Source organism: Oncorhynchus kisutch, linkage group LG26 (genome assembly GCF_002021735.2).
Source record: "Oncorhynchus kisutch isolate 150728-3 linkage group LG26, Okis_V2, whole genome shotgun sequence".
Classification (NCBI taxonomy): domain Eukaryota; kingdom Metazoa; phylum Chordata; class Actinopteri; order Salmoniformes; family Salmonidae; genus Oncorhynchus; species Oncorhynchus kisutch.
Window position 1 is genome coordinate 27,190,218 of NC_034199.2, and position 11,593 is coordinate 27,201,810.

General features: G+C 41.0%; 1 protein-coding gene across 7 annotated transcripts in view; it reads right to left on the reverse strand.

Moving 5' to 3' along the window:
• Window positions 1-11,593, reverse strand: part of LOC109870714 (zinc finger MYM-type protein 2) — a 68,907-nt gene that overhangs the window by 26,510 nt on the left and 30,804 nt on the right. For 2 of the 7 annotated variants that reach the window (XR_004205676.1, XR_004205677.1), the window contains exons 4-5: window positions 11,403-11,489; window positions 10,474-10,657 (exon numbers count right to left, since the gene is read on the reverse strand). The gene's annotated coding sequence lies outside the window, so the exon portion shown is untranslated. Of the gene's footprint in view, window positions 1-7,649; window positions 7,768-8,592; window positions 8,716-9,432; window positions 9,677-10,473; window positions 10,658-11,402; window positions 11,490-11,593 lie in introns of those variants that run through there. The other 5 variants (XM_020461327.2, XM_031806084.1, XM_020461328.2 and 2 more) reach the window with 4 other exon arrangements.

Consider the following 11,593-nt stretch of genomic DNA (forward strand, 5'->3'; position numbering starts at 1 on the left):
TTGAAATTGAACTTCAGTTCAGGAAAGTAAATAGCTAGCCAACTACTAAACTCTGTTGCCCAAAGCTAACGTTATAAGCAGCCAGCTAGCTTCATCTGGCTAGTGAGGTTCGACCGGACCGGGTTATGTGTTGTGAAGCTAGCCACAATAGGGACTAGGTACAAGTGGAATTTTCAGTTTTCCTTCAAAATGTAAAAAGTATGTAATTGACAGTGATGCAAGTGAATACAAATAGAATTATGCCATGCTTTTATTTTGAAGGCTAACCGCAAAGTCCACTATTGTGGCTAGCTTTACAGATGGGACCAAGCACCAATAACCAAATAAGAACTGTCTTATAAAAGGGTTATTTTAGATGAAACCTAGCTATATAGTTAGCTAGCTAACTATAGCTCCTGAAACAGATGTCGTGTTGCTATGTTTTTGGGGAAAAACATTGTTTGCATCCATGAGCTAGCTAGCTTTTTAAAATTTTATCACCAGCACTGTATGTGCGCGAGACAACTTCACCAGCATCATAGGGCATACGTATCGATGAATCGTTGTGACATATTAAATATGAGTGATTGTGTAATAACTGTAAAAATTAAGGAACGAGTTAAATTATGTGACGTGCAGTCATATTCAGATCCTGACTGGTCAACAAGCTTATTTGACACGCAAAGACGCAAACGGCGTTCCATAGAAATTCTGGTTGAGAATGAAACGACTGAACAACAAAACAGCGGCGCAAGTAAGAGAAATAGGTTTTGATTAGGTTTTACTGGTAGTGTGGACATACGTAAATGCCAACAAAACAATGTTTTGGTCAGTGTGGTGTGTAACCTTTATTTAACTAGGCAAGTCAGTTAAGAACAAAATCTTATTTACAATGACGGCCTACCCTGCACGACGCTGGGCCAATTGTGCGCCACCCTATGGGACTCCCAATCAAGGCGGGATGTGATACAGCCTGGATTCAAACCAGGGACTGTAGTGACACCTCTTGCACTGAAATGCAGTGCCTTAGACTGCTGTGTCCGTGTGCGTTAACTATTTAACTGTACTAGAATGCTTAAAAGGCCGCTAAAACTTTAAAAGAAAAATTGGTATCGTTTTTTTGCAAAACAATATCGGAATCGGCCAAAAACGTCATATCGGTGCATGACAAGTTCCATATGCACAAAAGCTTACCTAAATTTTGTACACTAATTTGTTCACCTCCCTGTTGGTGAGCATTTATCCTATGCCAAGATAATACATCCACCTGACAGGTGTGGCATATCAAGAAGCATGATCATTACATACCTTGTACTGGGAACAATAAATGGTCACAAAAAAAAAAGGTCACAATAAATGGTCACAACCGCACACCACTTGTTAATGGCGAAGTATGAGCGAGCGGTTTGCTGATGACAACATTGTGAACAGAGTGCCCTATGGTAGCTGTGGGGTTATGGTATGGGCCGGCATAAGCAACAGACAAAAACAATTGCATTTCATCGATGGCGATTTGAATGCAGAGATACCATGACGAGACCCTAAGGCCCATTGTCCTGCAATTCATCTGCCTCCATCACCTCATGTTTTAGCATAATAATGCACAGCAACCATGTCGCAAGGATCTGTACACAATTCCTGGAAGCTGAAAATGTCCCAGTTCTTCCATGGCCTGCATGCTCACCAGACATGTCACCCATTGAGCATGTTTGGGATGCTCTTGATCAACATATACAGCAGCGTGTTCCAGTTCCCGCCAATAACCAGCAACCTCGTACAGCCATTGAAGAGGATTAGGACAACATTCGACAGGACACAATCAACTTTATGCGAAGGAGATGTGCCGCACTGCCTGAGGCAAATGGTGGTCACACCTAGGGTTGCAAAGGGCCGGAAACTTTCCGGTAAATTTCCCATGGGAAGTTAAGCCTGGGAATTTTGCTTAAATTAAATCAAAAAGTTTGCTTATAACAGTGAACCTTTTTTTGTGGGATACACAAGGTAATTCTAGGTCTTGTGGCATATTTTGGTTAAACTATCCCCACTTCAATGGAATTGCAACCCTTTGCATGCACAGTGCATTCTTCCATCACATGTACAGCGGATTCTCAAGATCTTGCACACTAATGAGATGCTATAGATGCTATTGAGCCCACACTACTACACTCTGAGCCAATGACTACATGCGTTCTGGTAAGTTTTGATTACAATACTGGGTGGGGTGAATATATTTTTATTTCTATCCATACATTTAAAATAACAAATAAAAAAACTTTTGGGACAGGGGGCAGTATTTACACATCCGGACACATCTACATTTACACATCCGGATGAAAAGCGTGTCCAAAGTAAACGGCCTGCTACTCAGACCCAGACGCTAAGATATGCATATTATTAGTAGATTTGGATAGAAAAAAGTTTCTAAAACTGTTTGAATCATGTCTAAGTACAACATAACCTATTAGAATGTCGTTCTGCCCCTGAATTATGAGATTTTTGTTGTTTTGAATTTGGCGCCCTGCACTTTGGGGGGGTGGGACGCTACCGTCCCACATATCCCAGAGAGGTTAATTACCTTGGACCACAGAAGGTATTTGCACTGATGACAGACAATGCTGCGAACATGAAGGCTGCTTGGTCTAAAGTGGAGGAGTCCTACCCTCACATCACACCCATTGACTGTGCTGCTCAATGCATTGAATCTGCTCCTCATGGACATCATGGCACTGAAAACAATGGATACACTCTACAAGAGAGCCAAGGAAATGGTTAGGTATGTGAAGGGTCATCAAGTTATCGCAGCAATCCACCTCACCAAGCAAAGTGAGAAGAATAAGAGCACCACATTGAAGCCCCCCAGCAACACCCATTGGGATGGTGTTGTCATCATGTTTGATAGTCTCCTGGGGGGGAAGGAGTCTCCAAGAAATGGCCATATCACAGTCTTCCGATATGGACAGCCCCATCAAGAGGACCCTCCTGGAGGATATATATTTTGGGAGAGTGGTAAGCGGCCTGTAACCTATTGCAGTAGCCATTGAACGGATTGAGGGAGACAATGCCATCCTGTTTGATGTTCAGACTCTGCTTGCAGATGTAAGAGAAGAAATCCGTACTGCCCTGCCCACTTCACTGTTACTCCAAGCAGAGGAAACCACAGTTCTAAAATGCATGAAGACTTCTGCCTGAAGCCCACATGGTAGCAAAAACTAACTAGCAGAAATTGTTAAGTTAGAAATTATTTAACCTAGCGGAACCCCCACCGCAACAGCCAGTGAAAGTGTAGGGCGCCAAATTCAAAACAACAAAAATCTCAATTAAAATTCCTCAAGCATACAAGTATTTTACACCATTTTAAAGATAAAATTCTCATTAATCCAGCCACAGTGTGATTTCAAAAAGGATTTACAGCGAAAGCACCACAAACGATTATGTTAGGTCACCACCAAGCCACAGAAAAACACAGCCATTTTTCCAGCCAAAGCGAGGAGTCACAAAAAGCAGGAATATAAATAAAATTAATCACTGACCTTTGGTGATCATCAGATGACACTCATAGGACTTCATGTTACACAATACATTGTTTTGTTTGATAAAGTTCATATTTATAAATAAAAAAATCTGAGTTTATATTTGCGTGTTACGTTCAGTAGTTCTAAAACATGCGGTGATTGTGCAGAGAGCCACATCAATTTACAGAAATACTCATAAACATTGATAAAGATACAACTATTATACATGGAACTTTAGATAACTTCATTAAGGAGAAGTTTTTGTGTCATTTTTTTTTTTTTTACCTTACAGAGAAAGCAAACAATGCAATAATCTGAGTACAGCCTTTAGACAATAAAGGAGCCAAAAAGATACCCTCCATATTGGGTAGTCAACATTACTCAGAAAAAGCATTTTAAATATTCACTTACCTTGATGATCTTCATCAGAATGCACTCCCAGGAATCCCAGTTCCACCATAAATGCTTGATTTGTTCAATAATGTCCATCAGTTATGTCCAAATATGTTCTTTTGTTAGGGCGTTTGGTAAACAAATCCAAAAGTGTGTTCAGGTCGCACCGAACATCGGACAAAAAGTTCAAAAAGTTCGATTACAGCCCATAGAAACATGCCAAATTAAGTATGGAATCAATCTTTATGTTAACATAAAACTTCATTAATGTTCCAACCGGACAATTCCTTTGTCTGTACAAATGAAGTGGAACGTAGCTACCTTTCACGTGAGCGCGCCAGACTGAGGCTGTGGCACTCTGTCAGACAACTCACTCAAAGAGCCCTTATGAGCCCCCCTTTAGAGTAGAATCCTCAAAACAGGTTCTAAATAGTGTTGACATCTAGTGGAAGCCTTGGGAAGTGAAACATAACTAATATCCCACTGTATCTTCAATGGGGGCCAAGTTGAAAAACTACAAACCTCAGATTTCCCACTTCCTGGTTGGATTTTTTCTCTGGTTTTTGCCTGCCATATGAGTTTGGTTATACTCACAGACATCTTTCAAAGAGTTTTAGAAACTTCAGAGTGTTTTCTATCCAATATTACTAATAATATGCATATATTAGCATCTGGGACAGAGTAGGAGGCAGTTCACTCTGGGCGCGCTATTCATCCAAAAGTGAAAATGCTGCCCCCTATCCCAAAAAGGTTAAACACACTGATGTAGGTTACTATTTATTAGTTAACAAAGAAAACATCTATGTCATATATTCACCCCACCCAGTACTGTAATCAAAACTTACCAGAAAGTATGTAGTCCTTGGGTCAGCCAGTATAGTAGTGTGGGCTCAACAGCATCTCATTAGTGTGCAAGATGTTGATTATCAGCTGTACATGTGATTGAAGACTTCAATGCACACGTGATGGAAGAATGCACTGTGCATGCAGAGGGTTGCAATTCCATTGAATTGGGGAAAGTTTAACCAAAATATGCCACAAGACCTAGAATTGCCTTATGTGTATCCCTCAAAAAAGGTTCACTGTTATTAGGTAACTTTTTTTAATGAATTTAAGCAAAATTCCCAGGCTTAACATCCGATGGTATTTTACCAGAAAGTTTCCGACCCTTTGCAACCCTAGGTGAGCTTACCACCCTGTATCCACTCCTCGTTCTATTATATTTTCTAATACATCTCCCCCATCAGGCATCTGATGTAATTAAGCCTATAATAGAGAAATTTGAAATATGCTTGCTAATATGGGTGATTGTTAATGGGACAATTGATGGCTAGTCCCATCAAACTAGTAGTACTAGGTTAAAAAAATAAAAAAATATTTTTTAAATTGGTGCATATTAATGTTAGAAACTTAACATTCTATTTAACGTTATCGTATCCATTCGTCCATTCCATTTGTCATCCATATCGCCCATCTCTAGCCTGTAGAATGGTTTTGGCCAGAAGCTGTTTTACAGTAATAGACCCAACTACTCCAAAACTGGGTGGTTGGTCATTATAAAATGAGACTCTACCCACTTCCTCATGCTCTGTCGCACACAGATATATAGAGATCACAACGTTGTATCTGTCTCAATGGCGCTGCCCATGCGCTCACCGACGCCATAATGTGACAGATACAATGTTGCTACCTCAATACATCTCTATGTGACAACAAGACAGAGAATGGGGAAGTGGATAGAATCTTGTTTCTTATGATTATCAGTCAAATTTACAAAACATTGATTACGGCACTACCGGTCAAAAGTTTTAGAACACCTACTCATTCAAGGGTTTCTTTATTTGTACTATTTTCTACATTGTGTAATAATAGTGAAGACATCAAAATGATGAATTAACACATGTGGAATCATATAGTAATCAAAAAATGTGTTAAATCTAAATATATTTTATATTATTCAAATAGGCACCCTTTGCCTTGATGACAGCTTTGCATACTCTTGGCAAAATCTGTCGTCAAGGCAAAGGGTGGCTATTTGAAGAATCTAAAATATAATTAGTAAAAATATAAAATAAAAACCCTTGAATGAGTAGGCGTTATAAAACTTTTGCCCAGTAATGTATGCATGCATGCATGTATAGCTTTGTAAGACTATAAATGACCAACCACCCAGCTTTGGAGTAGTTAAGGTCCAATTCCCTGCTTTTGAGAGGAGCTGGCTACTGTACTGGGGCGGCAGGTATCCTAGTGGTTAGAGCTGACAAGGTAAAAATGTAATTCTGACCCTGAACAAGGCAGTTAACCCACTGTTCTCCGGTAGGCAGCTGTCTGTTCCCAGGCTGTGTCACAACCGACTGTGATCGGGAGTGCCAATAGGGGGGCACACAATTGGCCCAGCAACGTCCGCGTTAGGGGAGGGTTTGGCCGGGGGGAATTTACTTGGCTCATCATGCTCTAGCGACTCCTTGCGGTGGGCTGGGCGCCTGCAGGCTGACAGTGAAAGGTGTTTCCTCCAACACATTGGTGCGGCTGGCTTCCGGGTTAAGTGGACGGGTGTTAAGAAGCGCGCTTTGGCGGATCATGTTTCGGAGGACGCATGACTTGACCTTCGCCTCCCGAGCCTGTTCGGGAGTTGCAGCGATGAGACAAGATTGAAATTGGGGAGAAAATGGGGGTAAAATACCCCCCCAAAATAAAATGCATTATAATCTCCAAACCACACACACATAAATGGTATCCATGAGTTTGTCTGAAAAATAACCTAAATCTCAATCGAAGTATCCCTTCAAATAAAGGTTAAATAAATGGTTTTATTCAAAGGTATCAATAAGATTGTTCTGGGTTCTATACATAGAGTAACATTATGCATTATTCATATCAAAATAGTAAAAAATAAAACCGCAAAAGAACCTGTGCTAGAACCAAGTCACTGATACAGAAAGGAGAAAATAGACTCCAGACTGCAGTGCAGCATTGTGCGAATGTACTCCACATTCACGCGTCTCCTTCCTGCAAAGGGCTTGGACATGCAACGTTCCACCAACAAGACGTATCAGTTGATGCTCCTATCCTCATAACAGGTGTGGTTAGAGACATTCAGGATTTGAACTGAACACTGAATCACTGCACTAGTGTTACACAGACAGTACAACAGCCACATTCTAATACATCTGCAAACAGGCAACACAGAGCACAGATAAAACTGCATCATTTCAATTAGATCATGGGGAGTGACTAAGGTATGATGTAATTAAGACAAGCACATGCCCCTTGCTTTCATCATACCCCAGGTGGTCCCTGGCACTCTTCTGCTCTTACAGTCATGACCATTCAGTCATATTATGTAATGTGTATGAATGATGCTTGATGTAGAGTGAAGCAGCTACCAAACACCTGAATATGCTCAATTGTAGTCCTATTCCATTCCTGCTGTTAGATTGCTAATGCTTCATATAATGTCTTGCCATCAAGCCCCATGTTTAGGGCTACTAATAGCTGATGATCACAATGTGGCTCAATACATGGAAAATGGAAAAATACCACATTTTGTCCAAAGCTCTCCCCATATCAGGCCGTGCCCGTCACTACACAACCCGGGTAGAACCTCCGTTCAACCGCGAGGACCACAGCTCCTCCACTGTCAAGGCAACCGGATAACAATGTCAACCCGCCCCGCTATCATTTTTATTCAGAAAACTTAAGGTGGATAAAGGTTCAAAACTTCAGGTGGATAATAGACCTATGACAAATATCATTAATGCATACCCGAGAAGACCCACTGACGAACAGAGGAGAGGGGTAGATGGGGTCAGTGAGCTAATTTGAGGACCACAAAACGTGGTTCAGTTCCGTTCCCACCTCTGCTTGCCCGGCCTTCCACGAAATGGATTTGCGGCGAACTGGAGAGATGAGCCAACGAGACTGCGCCATTCTTATTGAAAAATTAACGTAAATTATTCCAGACTATTAGTGACCCATGTGATGTTTAGTCGCATAACCGACGAAAATCCTAGAGAGCAACGTATTATTCACGTTAATCCGACAATATGATAGGCTACATAGCTAGAGAAAAAAAACGTGCTCTCTGAGGCGAACACATCATCATTATTCAGTGGATATTATTTGTTTTCACAAAACAGTCTGAAAACCAAAACAAATGTATAGTTTATGTAATACCTGTGTAACGTAAACGTTTAATTGGAAAGTTACCCCAGAGAGATTACCCGGGGCAATCACAGAAAATACACGTTGCCACCCGAAGGGGGGCGCTATACTGTTACATATCTACAAACTGCTCTGTTTGTGTCAATAAAATAGTTGACAGACCTAAAAACATATTTATTTTCAATGTGTCGTTTTTACAACACTAATCCAAACATGTGGGGGTAACTAAACATTTTCAACAAGGGCTAAATTGCCCCCCCCCCCCTTCCGTCAGCAAGCAGCACTGCCTCACGTCCGCCATTAGAGAGCGAGCGAAACAATATGAAAGAGTGGTGGCAATATAGCTTAGTACCCTTCCACAGCAGAGAGGGGGAGAAAATCTCAGGCGGGGTACAAACTGACTGATAAATCGTCACATATTTACTTTCTAACATAGCAGGAGACTTAAGGGAGCCCGTGGACATCTGTCTAACACCTCAGCTAGTTGTTGAAACTTTGACTAATTAACCGTAAAATGTCAATAAAACGTCTCGGAAATTCTTACCGGAGTCGAGCTTGAAACGATATAGCGCCACTTTTGTGCCTTGATATAAATCGGGGAACGCACGCATGCGCCCCAACGTAAAGACGTTCTTGTCCGCGAGTGGGAGGATTCTGCCAACGAGATCTGAACGAGATCTTTCTCCTGTTTCATCATCGCGCAGGCGCACAATGTTCAATCAGGAGTGGTGCGGGTGACAATTAAATTGGTCTCGAATACCTGAAGCTCATAATAATAGCAGAACTTTACCATGAACCAGCCACATAATGCATTTGGCAATGATTACGCATTTTACTATGCCATCTGGTGTGTTTACGGTTGAACCGCAATCGAGGTGCCATTGACCACACTAGAGATCCAATCAGCATTCAGTCCTGTCCCGGTTGCGTTCAGGTCCAACACACGTCTACCGGTGGTTTCTACATTACATAATGACTTTCAATAGAATATTACGATGTGTCAAAATACATGTTAATGAAAAATGTCAAACACCACCCTAGGAATCATGTAGCATGTCATATGAAAAACCTAATGTTGCAAACATCTGGTTTAAATCACCCTCTTAACACTTAGGCCAGTATGTGTTCGGTAGACCAATGTTATCTTAACCATTTCGGAACCGTCTTGCAACGAAGCATTGCGGAGTTGGACCATGCTCACATGTTGAGAGAACACGGGACACTTTTTATGCAACGCACACAGGACTAGAGGGCGTATAAAAATGGCGGATCAGGTGCGTTTACGTGAGATAAAATGTGGTCCTGAGTCAAGCATGGGCTCAAAACAAAACATATAAACCATGTGCTATGTCCATACTCCGATAACCTACATCTGCAAACTTACCGAATTAAGAAGACCCAAGGACATTACTTTCATGGTGATGATGCTATAACGGCAATATTTGCTAAAGTGCTGAATGATTCAGGATCATTGATCTATAAAAGGACAGGATCCGCTTGCTCTGACCCAGCTCTAAAGGACTAAACAACTAAAAAAAACGTTAATGGGTAGAACGGGTCCTGCTTTTCTCAAATTAACGTCAGATTTGACTTCGTAGCAGTTTAGGTGAATTGGGTTAAAGGTTAGGGTTAGCTAAAATGCAACAAAAAATACATATTCTGGCGTTATTTTGACAACTGTTGGATCCCTTCTAGTCATGACCCTTGTGCTGTGGGGCATTTTATCCACATCGTTTTATTGGTCTAACCCCCGCCTAGCGATGAATTTACGCTATTGCAAGCAGATGATTATGTGCACTTACTGTATTAGGCTATACTTTATTGTTGAAGAGTGGAACGTTGATGCTCATAGTGTCTGTTGTGTAAATCACATGTGAATGAGTAACCTTACTGATATGATCTGGCATCTTGCGTAAACACCCTGCTAACGCCTAGGCTTTAGCTCAGCAGGCCAACCCAACCTTGGGAAACCTGAGTTCGACCCCAGTTGGTCACACAGCTACATCCTGTAAAGTGCTTATTATACAAGTATGAGCCTTTATAGTTAATAGGCCATTAATAAAAATACATTATCAAGACATTTGATATACAGTACTTTTTCTTTTTATAATCTAGATGCACATCTATCCTAATTCCAAACCATTCACAAGCACTTATTCCCATTTGGCAGTCCCATTCTATTGCAACAAATGGGTGACACAGACTTGAATTGCTGGTCAAAGTAATCTGTCTTGTGTCGTTCATCAGCAGGATTTGCATTCTAAGCTACCATGGCTGTTACTCTCTCACACAAGCAGGAACAAATGCCCTGTTTCAAAATACTGCATTCCAATACTCTACTCCACAAAGTGTGCATTTGACCACTCCTCCTCATGGATTTAAAATAACTGGATTGGTGTAAGAATAAACCAGAGATTTTCCACCATAATTCATAAAGTCCATTTATTTTCAATCGATGAGGGGGAGTTAAAACAAAAATGCAATAGGGGGAGAAATTGGACCACAGCCCTATGAGTCTTGCAACCGTCACCCAATCCGCTCCGGCCATTTTGTTCGTCCTCAAAAGGACTCTCTACTGATGACGTTCAGATAAAGGACCGCCCAGGAGCCTGTTCAGGACATTGAAACGGTACAATACATTCAATACATACACACACACAGAGAAGAAAATAATCAAAGTACCGGCAGACACAAGACATAAAACCTCAATGTTTTATTGAACTAGGCGAATATATCATCCTGTTTTACTTCAATACCAGTTTGTACAGCAGTTGACAAAAAAGGGGAAATGATTTCAATGAAATGGCTGTTAAGGCAGAAGTAATGCTCACATCAAATGAATTCCCACCTCTTATAAAACAATGATTACAGTAGATCATCATTGGTAACTGTTTATCGTATGTCTACAATGGCATGTTGTTGCCAGGATGTGCTCTGCATTATCCTCATCACAGCTACTACTTTAACTACAAGTGATTTGGATGACTATTTAGACCAGGTAGTTAAAATCATGCATTCATGAAAGCTCTTATGTAGTTAAAGTAGTTTAGGATATAGAATCCTGTGTTGCAAAGGTGCCTAAAACAACAACTTCAAACTTATGGTCACCGCACATGTACAGTGCATTCGGGAAAGTATTAAGAGCCCTGGACTTTATCCACATTTTGTTACGTTACAGCCTTATTCTAAAATGGATTAAATTGCCCCCCCCCCCCCCTCAATCTACACAATACCCCATAATGACAAAGCAAAAACGTTTAGTTTTTTTTTATAGAAATGTTTGCGTTCTAATTAAAACACAGCATTTATCTTTAACCCCCCCATTTTTCCCTTATTTTTTCTCCTCCCCCGTACCTTCGTCAGGGCCGTCTCTCCTCCCGGTGTCTGAGCGTTGACGTAGGACCCTGCCTCCAGGAGGATAGCAACTGTGCTCAGGAAGTTCTGAAATGATAAATGAAAGGATAGCGGGTTAAGTTAGTAAGTAAACATTGCAGAACCGACATTTAACATACAAACTATGGGAATGTATACGTGTGTACTTGTAA